The sequence below is a fragment of the Haliotis rufescens genome, unplaced genomic scaffold, assembly GCF_023055435.1.
Source record: "Haliotis rufescens isolate VD_foot unplaced genomic scaffold, xgHalRufe1.0.p SCAF_9, whole genome shotgun sequence".
NCBI classification, from domain to species: Eukaryota; Metazoa; Mollusca; class Gastropoda; order Lepetellida; family Haliotidae; genus Haliotis; species Haliotis rufescens.
In genome coordinates this window covers 31278391-31293466 of record NW_025964383.1, presented here as the reverse complement: position 1 = coordinate 31293466, position 15076 = coordinate 31278391, and the positions used below count along the sequence as shown (strand labels likewise).

Sequence of the window (15076 nt, the reverse complement as noted above, 5' to 3'; positions counted from 1 at the left end):
CACCTTCAAACAAGTCTCAATATAACGAGCACATTTCGATATTACAGAATAGAGCAGTTGTTCTTGTCATCGAATACCATTGCGCAAATCCTGCAGATTATGATCCTGTGCAAGTCTGACACACTGAAGACTCTCTCTAATGGTGTGAAATTCACCCTGCACATCAACTGCACTCGTAATTCTTGTCATTAAACAATATATCATGTGACTAACCCTGGGTCCAAGTAATCCTGTGGGTACCCAGGTCCTACTCACTACCCACCCGACCGAGTACCTGAGTTACCCGTCCCAGCCCTAATAGAGACCTATATGCTTCTTTGTTACTGACCTTAAAGTCTTCAAAAATCAGTCAGCCAAACACCATAGCCCCTTAATGCCAAGCGCCAGACAGGGTAACAACAAGTACCATCTTTTAACGTCTTTTGGTATCACGCGGCCAGGGATCGAACCCCGGACCTTCCGCTCTCTTCACTAGACCATGGAGGCGGTTATTGGTTTATAGGAACAGGTGCCCTGGACTGTCATACTTGTGAATGGGGATTGATGCAGTGATGGTGTGGAAATGAAATATCGCCAAATCTAAAAGGCTCATCGTTATATTATTATTGTTCATAACAACAGGAGAGAAATCCCAAATCTAAATAAGTCCATTCTACCACATGTAGAGCATATCTGTCCCAAGCTGAGTGAGTGAGTGAGTGAGTGAGTGAGTGAGTGAGTGAGTGAGTGAGTGAGTTTGGTTTTATATACGCCGCTTTTAGCAATATTCCAGCAACATCACAGCAGGGGGCACAAGAAATGGGCTTCTCACATTGTACCCATGTCGGGATTCGAACCCGGGTCTTTGGCATGACGAGCGAACGCTTTAACCACTAGGCTGCCCGACCGCCCCCATTGTAATTAAGGCAGATGTAATTGAATTCTTCCTGGTAATTACTGCTGATACTGTGACCACCAACTTCCAATACCTCATCAACATACTGTATCCGGTACGAGACTTGGGGCCACTTCCTAGAAGTATTGTGCAACAAGAACTGAAACCAGTCGTGCTGCCATGCTGTGTTATCCTGTTTACAGTTATACAACATGTCATAATCCTGCCTGGAAGTGACCATCTCAATGTCCTGATAACAGTACGTGTCTGCTAACAGCTTCCTTGTCCATCTTCCTGTTCTGAAATGTGCCAATGTAAGTATCAGTGTTGTTAGGGCTAGGACGAGTCCAAATTTAATACCTGGGTAACCACCCCCCTATTACCCGCCCCTACCTGGGTACCCGCCCCCCTATTACCCAACCCTACCTGGGTAACCACCCCCCTATTACCCGCCCCTACCTGAGTACCCGCCCCCTATTACCCTACCCTACCCGGGTACCCACTGTAGGTCTCAGGAGATGTCTCAAAATGTCTGATTGGGAACTTTTTTAGCATAGCCCTGTCAAAACATAATTAGATACATGTATTAAACAATCTGGTCATGCATACACTGAAGTTGACTTAAGTTATATCTTTATTCAACCATATGAAAAATCAGAAGGAATGGGCGCATGCATCATGTGCATAGTCAGAAAGAAATGCGAACATTAATGACCTGTAGTGTAACCATAGATTTCGAGATAATTTTAGTCATCAGACAATATATCACGAGACTAACCACGGGTCCAGGTAGTCCTGTGGGTACCAGGGTCCTACTCAGTACCCACCCGACCTGAGTACCCGAGTTACCCGTCCCATCGCTACTCTGGTGTTGACTCTCAAAAGGAGGACTAGTCTTGAATTGACTGGCTGTTCTAGCATTGTCTAGCAACTCATTTAAAACCCACCTTGTCTGCATAGGCCATTAAAAACTCCAAATTTAAAATGACTATATCATTGAGGTGAGCAGTATTACTGGTATGGAATGATTTGACTTACTAATGAATAAATATCAGTTTATCACAAAACATTTAGAAACGGTATATTGCGTTTTTCAAAATTATTTTCATCTTGTTGGCAACATTTAGTGACAAGTTGAAATTGAAATTGAAATTGAAATTATGAAATTAAAAAATTAGCAACTGATTCCAGTGATTGAAAAAGCAAAACTTGTATATAATGTCTCTTATGCATAGCACCATCCATGGCATATGACTATGAATTTGTAAAAAATGTGTGAGGGTAAAAAATGTGTGAGGGTCTTTTGCAGTGGTCTTTAAAAATGAAACTAATCACATATAAAAGCGTACAAACTCTGTGACTCTCTTGGGAAATATGCTTCATGTCATTTGGGTTATTTTTATGCAGGTTCATAACAAATTACAGATGAAAGAACACATGCAATATATTGTGGTGTGTAATGCAGTACATGAATGATTACAGCAAGACACTGCCATACGCAAGTCAGGCCGATACCCGTCCCTAATATATCAGTCTAGCAGACATGGATTAGTCCAACTACACAGAAGCAATGTCGAGTTAACTGATAACAATGTCCAGTCCTAGCCTGGAATAGGGCTCCTGACTGTAGGGAAAAGACACCCTAAAAGGTGCAGAGAGGATGTTAATTTTTCAAGCATATTTTCAAAGATTTTGTTATTTTGAGGAATGCCTAACAGTGTTAGAAACTAACAGTTTTAGACCACTAGTCCTTATAATGATAACATCTAGCAAAACCCTTAAAAATGGCAAATTTCTACTAGTCCTTATGATACCTTAACTATTGGGCAGTTTGGCAAGGACTATAGGACTAGTGCCAGTTTTTAACGCTGTCTGGTCCAGCTTTTATTTTTCACAGACCACCTTTCCATGCGGTCGGGTAGCCTAGTGGTTAAAGCGTTTGTTCGTCCGCCGTAGACCCAGATTCGATCCCCGACATGGGTACAATGTGTGAAGCCCATTTCTGGTGTCGCCCACCGTGATGTTGCTGGAATATTGCTAACACTGCCTAATCTTTTACATGATGAACCCTTTATGCAATAGCACACATTTGTAGTGATTTGGGGCAAATAATGAAGTTGGAGTGGATTGTGGAGTTCCGTAAACCTTATTTGCAAGTGTCCCTGAGATCAAGGTGCGATTCCCCACCTCTGCTATCTTGTACTGCCTAGGGATTCCAGTCACCCGGGACATTCCCCAGTGTCTGGAGGTGAGACGAATAGAAGTACACGCTATTATTTATTATTAGTGCTAATTTCCATCGATGCCATGGACATGGTTTCAGACTGATCTTCCTCAATGACAAACTTAAGTGAGTTAGTGAGAATGTTGATATTTATAGTCACATCGGCATTATTTCAGCCATATCGTGACTACAACAATTTAGACATGAATATGAAATATGTTTAGACTTCTACAAAATCTGTCAGCGAAGAACAGTAAAATCACTAGAGTATCGTAGACATTTTTGAAACTAGTACAGAACGATAAAACGATATCACTATACATAACAAAACCGGATGAAAACGAGCTAGAGATCGCCAGTAGCCAAAGTTTTGCCACCATACTAGGCACCGTGGGGACTTAGAATACTTCTGCTACCTGCACGGTTCCAGCAGGATTTACACCATTCCTTCAGCTGCTGGCGATGATACGGAATATAGCCATCAATTAAAATGATAAATATACTACATTTTAAAACTGTAGTAGGAATGTTACTACATTGAATTATGTGGTCTTACATATCCTCTCAGGGGGACAATAAGATTACACTACTTTAACCCCCTTACACTACTTTAAACCACTTTTAATTAATATTAAAAGTAACTTTGAATAAAACTAATGAAATAAGTTACAAAGTAAGTCCGGTCATACAATGAACACTTTTATAACCAGACAGTGTAATTACATGATTAATTTGCATACTTCAGTACAGATTTGTTGACATGGTATTTCCGGTGTTACGTGCTCATGGTAATGTCTTTGCGTTAGGGGAAAAAAAAAATCAAAACTCATTTTGGCGTGTATAATGTGCACCCCCTTCTACACAGCTGTTTTTTGGGGGAAAAAGTGCGCACTTTACTCAAGAAAATATGGTTAACAAACTTAACAGTAAAACTAATGAAATAAGTTACAAACGCAAGTCCAGACATACAATGCACACTGGGGGGAAAAAACATCAAAACTCATTATGACATGTATAATGTGCACCCCCTTCTACACAGCTGTTTTTTGTGAAAAAAGTGTGCACTATACTCAAGAAAATACAGTACCCTAATAAGTAACTACAGAGTCACAAAACTATAAATGAGTCTTTAACCAATGAAGTGAATCGGTAATGTGGTAAAAGTCTCACGAGAAGCTATTGACGGGTATATCTAAGTCCACAGGGTTACTGGGATACAGAAGTATAAGGTGTGCCCACAACGACCCTATCAGCGTAACTCGTTAGTACCATCAGAAGTCCTCTCACCATGCCGAGCTCTCTTACCATCTGGGCCTCGTTCCCCAAAGCGATCTTAGTGCTACAATGATCGTAAGCCTATGTTAAAGTATGGGACTTACGATCACCTTAGCACTAAGATTGCTTTGAGGAACGGGGCCCAGGAGACCTCTTACCATCATAAAACCTCATACTATCAGGAGACCCAGTGCGTACCATCTTGAGAGTCCCATGATGGCCATTTCTTCAGTGTTTCAGTTGCATGAATTTTTATTCTTTTTCGCTTCTTTCCAGTTCGTCTACACATTACAGTAGACAAACTTAACAGTAGTGAAGACAGAGCGGTTTAAACAAGAGACAAATGGACTTACAGTATGTACAGCAAACACCCAGAAGCGATGGCTGCTGTGCAATAATGAACGTTTCATTCAACTTCCCCTACAGGACATAGATAGTTGTAGACTACTCAATAAACTAATGCTATCTGCGTGTAACGTGACTGCCCTCATCTGAGAGACTCGGCCAAGAGGCAGTCAATCAATAACTTCTATGGTAATGAAGCTACACATTTAATCCAGTGACACAAACTACATGAAATTGACGTGAAATTGACGACTGCAGTATAACCACACAGCATGGTGTCGCCTTACAAAACAGTCAACATTGGGAAATATACGGGAGACTAGACTTGAACAAAACAGATGACAAATACATTTTTGATGGAGTGAGTGAGTGAGTTGGGTTTAACGCCGCTTTTAACAGGATTTCCAGTTATATCACAGCGTGTCAGATTAATGTGGGAGGAAAGCCCGAAGTGATGCAGGTCTCAGACGTTTACCACTTCGGCGAAACCCATGAGCACGGGTACGGTGCTGACAAACCTAGAAACAATCGGGGTGAACCTGGATTCGAACCCACAACCATATGTTTCTGGCGTGCCCAAGGGACACAACTCTGCACAGCGAATCGCGGCGCCTTAGACAACTGGGCCACCCGTGACCCCTTGATGGAGTGAGATGAGTGCGAGTTTACTGTAAGTCAGAAAATGTAACTAGATATTTAATACATGGCTATTTAATTGTTCAATTCTTCACTTGTCAGAAACATATTAACAGTGTTAAAGGTACAGGAATTCATTTCTATATGCATTTCACAAACATTTTATCAACAAATTCAAAATTCTTAAATTGAAATGACATTAAAACATATTATTTTAAAGCAAGACACCCACACTCACTGATGCAATGACTACTGATCTCTTCAGCAGCATTCTCAAATCCTACTCCTATCCTAATTTTTGGAGAAAACATAACAATAATTATAGTAATTGAGCTGAATTGTGCTACTATGGTGGATTCAATGATTGAATTAATGAATTACATGAAGTCTTTCTGAACAATGTTGACGTAAAGTACATTCATGATGAACTCAACATTACAGCTTTCTTTGTGTTAAACATTTCTTCTTCTTTTTTTAAAACTATTTTTATTTCAATTCAGAAGACATAAATGAAACATTGGTACATGAGGTATATAAGTGTAGCAATTCATAAACCTTAAAACATGATCAGATATGGGTATATACATATATTGATTGACTGAGAAATCATATTAATTAGGCTGATAATTCCTTCCACTCTGTCGATTTTATTAATCCTACTATTTTTCATTGCGATAAATTTTTCAATTTTCATAATCTTTCAATATTTTATGAAGAAAGGAAAGCATAATGGAGTATTCTTAATGCTTGACTGGTGAATGTTTTTTTTTACAAGATGTTAAACATTTCTGATTCTACTTCCTATAAGGATCCTGTAACAACAAGATATATTCATTTCATTTGACGAACAATCTAACCAACAGTTTCCTCAAGATGTCATTTTGTCGGACACGGCAAACTACTCAGTTTAATTTTTAACTCTCGACGTGATCAATACACTGTATCATATTTAGATCAATCAATATGGTTGAGAAGCTATTAATACATGTAATATCTCTGCTGAACGTACTACATGGGGTCTGAGACAGATTCTGGATTAAAGTACGTCCCCAACAGACGAAGCAGACTAAAGGATGGGTGGTCAACGATTTGGTTCATTGTGTGTCATCAAGCCCTATGGCATGGATTGCTGCAAATCACTGAACTGTCTGGTCTACACTCAGTTATTACAGGCCTCCATCAGATGGAATGCAGCTGAGTGGGCATCATCAGCAACAACAAAATCCTACCTGAGTGAGTGAGTATGGTTTTACGCCGCTTTTAGCAATATTCCAGCAACATTACGGCGGGGGACACAAGAAATGGGCTTCACACATTGTACCCATGTCTGGAATTGACCCCAGGTCTTCGGCGTGACGAGCTAACGCTATAACCACTAGGCTACCCGACCGCCCCTAAATCCCACCTAAAAGATCGGAGTTCCTGACTTAAATAATGTCAGCCACAAGTTTGAAACCCGAGTTTTCTAGCCTAGTGAGATTAGCTTACATAAATACTAGTCCAAAGACTAAAATATACTGAAAATAATATCAATAATACATGTTGAGACTAGAGGACAGAAAGGTTTTTGTAATACAACTCCGGATAATTAAGAGAATAAGATTTCTGGCGTGTCCAAGGGATGCAACTGTGCATGGCAAATTGCGGCGCCTTAGACGGCTGGGCCACTCGTACCCCTAACATCTTGCTGATCATGTTTAACGCCCCACTCAGCAATAGTCCAGCTTTATAACGGCGGTCTGTAAATAATCAAGCCTGGACCAGATAATCTAGTGATTGACATCATGAGCATCGATCTATGCAATTGGGATATGCAAGCATCAACCAGGTCAGCGAGCTGGACCACCAGATCCCGTTAGTCGCCTCTTATGGCAAGCATAATGGCCTCTTAGTCTTAAGACAAGCATGGGTTGTTGAAGACCTATTGTAATCTGGATCGTCAAGGGTATGGTATTATATTGACTAGTCATGACAGTTTTACTGCTTGTACAGATCACAAGTGGCCTATTGTATGTTGTTCTCTACATCACAACAGGCTTTGAATGAGAGTCCCAGCACAGGTAGGTCACACACTGTGAATGTCAAATGCAGAAATAAGGCTGCACAATTGATACATTGTCCTGGCCAGAATATTTATGTTTGAAGATCTGCCAAGCTCCAGATAAGCTGCATATATGCATAGATCACACAGATCAAATCACCATTACCCAGTTAATATTGAGTTACTTGCGTACAAATACACATGACTTTTTTTTTAAACTAAATAGTATAGCAACACTTCATAATTTTAGTAAAATCTAAATATTTTTTACATTTGTATACTTATCCTGCATTACGACGATTATTAATAACCCTTTTCACCTAATACGTATAAGTATTTCTTTACCGATCTTTATTTGCTGATAGAGTACAGGCATTGTACATACATAAACAATGTCGCTAAGCATTGCTTATTGTTGATTAGACATGCACATCAGTGTTGTGAGTTGATGCGACAGGTTACGCACTTGGGGCAGCACACAAACAGATACAAAACAAGAAATCACTAGTAACCAGTTGCAGACGTAACGTGTACGCGAGACAGCTCTGCCGTCTCTTGTACGCGAGACGGGTGCGGTCCGCAGTACTCAGTGAAGCGCTTGATACTAATTAATTCAATCACCATGGCTGTGCTGTCACCCGCAACCTCCGCGAAAGTAATTAAAGCGCTATGTAAAATCACCCACTGCCGAGAGAGCCCCCAATCCTCCCAGGGTCGTGACTGGCAGGTCGCGTGTGCATCGAGGCATCCGCCTTCCCATCTTCACATACCCTATGTTCGAACAGTTAAGACATGTCAACATGTCATTCTGATAACAGCATTACAAGCAGAATTATTTTTTAAAATGTCAACTCATTGGTGTAAAATACCAAAAAGAGTTACTATAAAGAAAACTATAAACACCTAATGTGAACGATAAGATGTGACTAAATACTAGAGCTGTTACAATTCACTCGTGTATCCCTCGTGAACTGTATCCCTTCATGAATTGAATTCGTTGTCACTAGAATTTAAATATTTAAAAAGAATTTTTTTTAAAGATACTTTTTGTTGGTTGGTTGGTTGTTTAACGCCGCACTCAGCAATATATGACCGCGGTCTGTAAATAATTGAGTCTGGACCAGACAATCCAGTGATTGATATCATGAGCATCGATCCACTTAATTGGGATACGATGACATGCATTAGCCAAGTCAGCGAGCCTGACCACCCGATCCCGTTAGTCGCCTCTTACGATAAGCATAGTCGCCTTTTACAGCAAGCATGGGTTGCTGAAGACCAATTCTACCCCGGAATCTTCACGGGTCGTTTTTTTTTGTTTTAATTTCATTCAGGATATTGGGAAAAATGATTTCAATGAAATACAGATTTGTCAGAAATTTGTACAAGAAAAGAGACTGTCACAAACATTTTGTTTTCATATATAGGCTGTCCCTGTTCTTAAACTTGCTGGGGCGGTCGGGTAGCCTTGTGGTTAAAGCGTTCGCTCGTCACGCCGAAGACCCTGGTTCGATTCCCGACATGGGTACAATGTGTGAAGCCCATTTCTGGTGTCCCCTACCGTGATATTGCTGGAATATTGCTAAAAGCGGCATAAAACCATACTCACTCACTCACTCACTCTTAAACTTGCTGGGGACATGGTCGACCCAGATGTCTAAGGCACCACAATTCAATCTGACTGTGTTTCTAGGTTTGTCAGCCCCATTCCTGTGCTCGTGGGTTTCACCGAAGTGATAAACGTGGGAGACCTGCATCACTTCAGGCTTTTCTTCCAGATTAAGCTGACACCAAGTGATATAACTGGAATACTGTTCAAAGCAGTTCAACTCTCTAATAAATTTGCTAGGCTAAAGTGGTAGAAAGTAACATTTTTAGTCCACTAGTCCTTATAATGATAACATACTGCAAAACCTTAAAAAAGGCAAGGGGCGGTCGGGTAGCTTAGTGGTAAAAGCGTTCGCTCATCACGCCGAAGACCCGGGTTCGATTCCCAACATAGGTACAATGTGTGAAGCCCATTTCTGGTGTCCCCCGCCATGATATGGCTGGAATATTGGAAGTGGCGTAAAACCATACTCACTCACTCACTTAAAAAGGCAAATTTCTACTGGTCCTCATGAAACCTCAACTTTTGGGCACTTTGGCAAGGACTACAGGACTAGTGCCAGTTTCTAACACTCCACTGCCCCGAACTTACACATCTTGTTTATGTCCTGATGTAGCATTCAGAAATGGTTGGTATACAAACTTGTACATCACCACAATGCTGTGTCATGGACTGTCACAGGCATATTGATTAGAACTACATATTGCATGTGTTGCTTGGGAGACTCAAGCAACATTTCCTAGCTGTCCACATATACATTGTGCAGGAATCAAACACTTGTAGTTATGCTGTGGGTGATGAGCACCCACTTAACCCACTTGGCTATCTTAGTGCCCTGATCGAATAATTCAACAAACACCTTGTTCCCGACAAGAAGCCATTTTGTCTGTAAGTTTACTGGGTTAGTTAATATTGTCTGCTGCTTGCAAGTTTATTTAACAATTGAATATAAAATAATTAAATCTTATACATTTATATAAGATATGCATATAACTTCCATAATTTGCCATACCTACGCATGCCCTCTATAAATGTTGTAGGAATTATTCAATGCATTGAGGGGGGCACGGGTGGCCCAGTCGTCTGAGGTGCTGCGATTCGCTGTGCAGAGTTGCATCCCTTGGGCACAGCAGAAACCTATGATTTTGGGTTTGAATCCCGGTTCGCCTCGATTATGTTTCTAGGTTTGTCAGCACCATACCCGTGGTCCCGGGTTTCACCGAAGTGGTAAACGTGGGAGACCTGCATCACTTCGGGCTTTTCTCCCACATTAAGCTGACAAACCACGATATAACTGGAATACTGTTAAAAGCGGCGTTAAACCCATCTCACTCACAATTCAATGTATTGCTTAGAGTGAGTGAGTGAGCATGTTTTTTACGCCATCTTTAGCGATATTCCAGCAATACCATGGAGGGACACCAGAAAACGGCTTCATGCCGTTTGGGGAAGCAAACCCAGACCTTCAGCGTGATGAGCAAATGCTTTAGCCACAAGGCTACCCCACCAGCCCTGAAAGAAGAAACTATTTAATAATGCCACCCCTTTAACAGAAAGTGAGCACGGGTGTAATTTGCTGTTTGTGCCAAATAGTTTTCAGGTTATGTTCAACTTTTGAAAGAAACTCACACCCAAATACATTCTATAGCTTATGGGAGTAGATTGTTTTCTGGTCTACCAATTAATCAAATAATACATAAAGAAATGGCTTTGTAATAGTGAACAATAGGTACCATGTTGTTGGCACACACCAACAGTAGCAAGCAATGAGCTTATATTTCCACTCCAATGTTAATTAAGTATTCATTGTTATGGTCCATGGTCAGAGGTGAGGTGATATGGGGTTTAACGTCGCGTCCATGATTATTGCACATATATAGCGACCTGCATGCCCCTGAGATACCATGCCGCAGTTGAACATGAATACCCCAATCAGACACTGTACACTAACTCCGAGCCATGTGTGGGACACTCAGGACACCAGGTCAGCGTGCGGGGTGGGACACTCAGTACCCTGGGTCAGGGGGTGGGACACTCAGTACACTGGATCAGGGTGTGGGCTGGGACACTCAGTACACCTGGTCAGGGGGTGGGACACTCAGTACACGGGGTCAGGGTGTGGGGTGGGACACTCAGTACACTGGGTCAGGGGGTGGGACACTCAGTACACAGGGTCAGGGTGTGGGACACTCAGTACACTGGGTCAGGGTTGGGACACCCAGTACACTGGGTCAGGGTGTGGGACACTCAGTACCCTGGGTCAGGGTTTGGGATGGGACACTCAGCACACCAGGTCAGCGTGTGGGACACTCAGTACCCTGGGTCAGGGGGTGAGACACTCAGTACACTGGGTCAGGGTGTGGGCTGGGACACTCAGTACCCTGGGTCAGGGTGTTGGACACACAGTACACTGGGTCAGGGTGTGGGGTGGGACACTCAGTACCCTTGGTCAGGGTGTTGGACACACAGTACACTGGGTCAGGGTGTGGGACACTCAGTATACTGGGTCAGGGTGTGGGACACTCAGTACACTCGGTCAGGGTGTGGGGTGGGACACTCAGTACCCTGGGTCAGGGTGTTGGACACACAGTACACTGGGTCAGGGTGTTGGACACACAGTACACTGGGTCAGGGTGTGGGACACTCAGTACACGGGGTCAGGGTGTGGGCTGGGACACTCAGTACACTGGGTCAGGGTGTGGGACACTCAGTACCCTGGGTCAGGGTGTGGGACACTCAGTACACTGGGTCAGGGTTGGGACACCCAGTACACTGGGTCAGGGTGTGGGACACTCAGTACCCTGGGTCAGGGTTTGGGATGGGACACTCAGCACACCAGGTCAGCGTGTGGGACACTCAGTACCCTGGGTCAGGGGGTGAGACACTCAGTACACTGGGTCAGGGTGTGGGCTGGGACACTCAGTACCCTGGGTCAGGGTGTTGGACACACAGTACACTGGGTCAGGGTGTGGGGTGGGACACTCAGTACCCTTGGTCAGGGTGTTGGACACACAGTACACTGGGTCAGGGTGTGGGACACTCAGTATACTGGGTCAGGGTGTGGGACACTCAGTACACTCGGTCAGGGTGTGGGGTGGGACACTCAGTACCCTGGGTCAGGGTGTTGGACACACAGTACACTGGGTCAGGGTGTTGGACACACAGTACACTGGGTCAGGGTGTGGGACACTCAGTACACTGGGTCAGGGGGTGAGGTGGGACACTCAGTACATTCGGTCAGGGTTTGGGACACTCAGCATGCTCAGTACACTCGGTCAGGGTTTGGGACACTCAGTACACTGGGTCAGGGTGTGGGACACTCAGTACACTCGGTCAGGGTGTGGGGTGGGACTCTCAGTACACTGGGTCAGGGGGTGGGACTCTCAGTACACTGAGTCAGGGGGTGGGACACTCAGTACACTGGGTCAGGGTGTGGGACACTCAGTACACTGGGTCAGGGGGTGGGGTGGGACACTCAGTACACTGGGTCAGGGTGTGGGACACTCAGTACACTGGGTCAGGGTGTGGGACACTCAGTACACTGGGTCAGGGGGTGGGGTGGGACACTCAGTACACTGGGTCAGGGTGTGGGACACTCAGTACACTGGGTCAGGGGGTGGGACACTCAGTACACTGGGTCAGGGGGTGGGGTGGGACACTCAGTACACTGGGTCAGGGGGTGGGGTGGGACACTCAGTACACTGGGTCAGGGGGTGGGGTGGGACACTCAGTACACTGGGTCAGGGGGTGGGGTGGGACTCTCAGTACACTGGGTCAAGTCAGTTGATGTGGGGTCTGAGACACACCAATCAATGGGACAACTCTACAGTTGCTACTGTTGTGTTACCATGGTCAGCAACCTTCAAGTTTCAAAAGTAGTGGGTTTCAATTTCCTCATCATACTGCCATAGATGATTACCACTGACAGAGAAGTAAAATAAATTCATAAACACTCTTCACATAATCATGCAACACACATCCATATGAAATGAAACCCCAAAGATCTGGGATAAGGACTGTTACTAGTTATATCACCTGTATTTACACATTCCCAGACTAACAAATGTCATTGGCTGTAGAGTCCTGCTAGTTTGCATACCTGGGACTATACATTTGGTTCTGCAGTAGACGTAAACCAAAAAAGAATAATCATGATACCTGGCCACAAAAATTCCCTTTTTACATGTTTAGGGTCTCAGTAACAACATTCTGCCTCGTCATTGCCCTGGATGGCCATCCTCCTCATGTAACGGGGAAAAGGTGAAATAAAATGCTAAAAAAAATTTAAAAAAATAAATATGCCCCAAAAAACAAAAAAACAAAACAAAAAAAAACATTCTGCCTCGTGTTGAACTTTTATGTGATGGGAAATCCAAACTTTCATTCATATTTAAAAATCCCAATCTTATCATAAGAATATTAAAATATACAGTACCTTAGTCCTGCACCATGACCATGGAATATATTTATTTTATGAAAAAAATAATCTAGAAATGTATACAAAAGCAAGTCTAGCCAGCTCAAGCTAAATCAGCTTAGGGAATTTTTTTATTTTTAGAGTCAAGAGGGATATTGTGCAATATAAGATTTGAGAGACTAAATGTTAGTCTAAAAGTTACCTGAATAATATATATTTGAAAGTACATTTGCAGCAAGGAGCTGGTCAATATTTTAGTAAAATATGTGTCACACAAGGAAGCTTAAATTATATTGCACAGGGAACTTTCCTAGGTAGACAATGGTACACCTGATACTTCTTTGATAACAAAACTTATCATCCAAAACTGCATTCGTGACCAACTCGCGTTATTCAGGGACAAGCCGAATAGCGACTCGTGCCCCTCTCGTGGCCATTTTTGCGACCGGGTTCCGTCTTAGCGCAAATGGGCATACCTAAAACAATTGTCAACTCGTTGCGTAATGGTTCACACATTTCCCCAGATTTCCTACATTATTTCAGATGCAATTTCGAACACATCGGGACGTGCGGAAATATACAGTATGATTGAACACATTTAACTGTGTCTTGGGTATATTTTTAGATGCAAGACATATGTAAATTCAAAAATTATTTCTGAGGGATTCTTTGACGAAGAACTTGAAATCATATGTGCATTCTGATTGGTTTGTCGTATTTTCTCACATAGCATTCATCGATAGGGGGACGAGTCCTCTTGCAGGTTACGGAAAGGGGCGAGTGGTGACGAATGACAAAACTGGCTTCCACAGGCAATATCGCTTGGGTGAGGTCAATGAAATTACATCACAATGCTTTGCAGACCATTGTGATATCATTGGTTATCATGATGTCACAATCAAATGACATCACTAAAGGCTCTGCTACTGAAGCTGTTAGCAGCACTTTTTACACTGCTAAATACTGTCTACAAACTGAAAAAGTTGGAAGAATGATGTTGGATGATAAATAAAATCTCAACCATGTTATTTTTATATATCAAATATATCAACACTTGAAATATTTGATATCAAAAGACATGAGGGTGAAATTCTCTATTCATTTTCACATGGCATTTTGTCTTCTTGTTACAACTGATTTCCAGCTGGGTGCTGGGGGTATGAACAGTCGCAGACGTAACGTGTACGCGTGACGGCTCTGCCGTCTCTTGTACGCGAGACGGGTGCGGTCCGCAGTACTCAGTGAAGCGCTTGATACTAATTAATTCAATCACCGTGGCTGTGCTGTCACCCGCGACCTCCACGAAAGTAATTAAAGCGCTATGTAAAATCAACCACTGCCGAGAGGGACCACAACAATCCACCCAAGGTCGTGACTGGCGGGTCGCGTGTGCATTGGGGCATCTGCCTTCCTATTTTCACATACCCTATTTTCGAACAGTTAAAACATGTCATTCTGGACTGGATACACTTGAAAGTGTACACGTCGAAGCTAGCGACCAGTTATCGCCATTTTCGCCCTCTCAGGTGGTCACTTGTACGCGAGACGGGACAGCCGTCTCGCGTACACGTTACGTCCTCTACTGATGAACTTCAAGTAATCCACTGGCTTGTAAAGTGTACCCCCGTCAGCATGCTGTAGATCTAATTATAAGA

At 43.0% G+C, this 15076-nt stretch overlaps 1 protein-coding gene across 5 annotated transcripts in view; it reads right to left on the bottom strand.

The window, feature by feature from the left end:
• LOC124151398 (transmembrane protein 164-like) overlaps nt 1-15076 on the bottom strand; it is a 78491-nt gene that overhangs the window by 35562 nt on the left and 27853 nt on the right. The window contains exon 1 of one of the 5 annotated variants that reach the window (XM_048391420.1): nt 969-1089. The exons of the other annotated variants lie outside the window; for them this stretch is intronic. The gene's annotated coding sequence lies outside the window, so the exon portion shown is untranslated. Of the gene's footprint in view, nt 1-968; nt 1090-15076 lie in introns of those variants that run through there. 5 annotated transcript variants of the gene reach the window in all.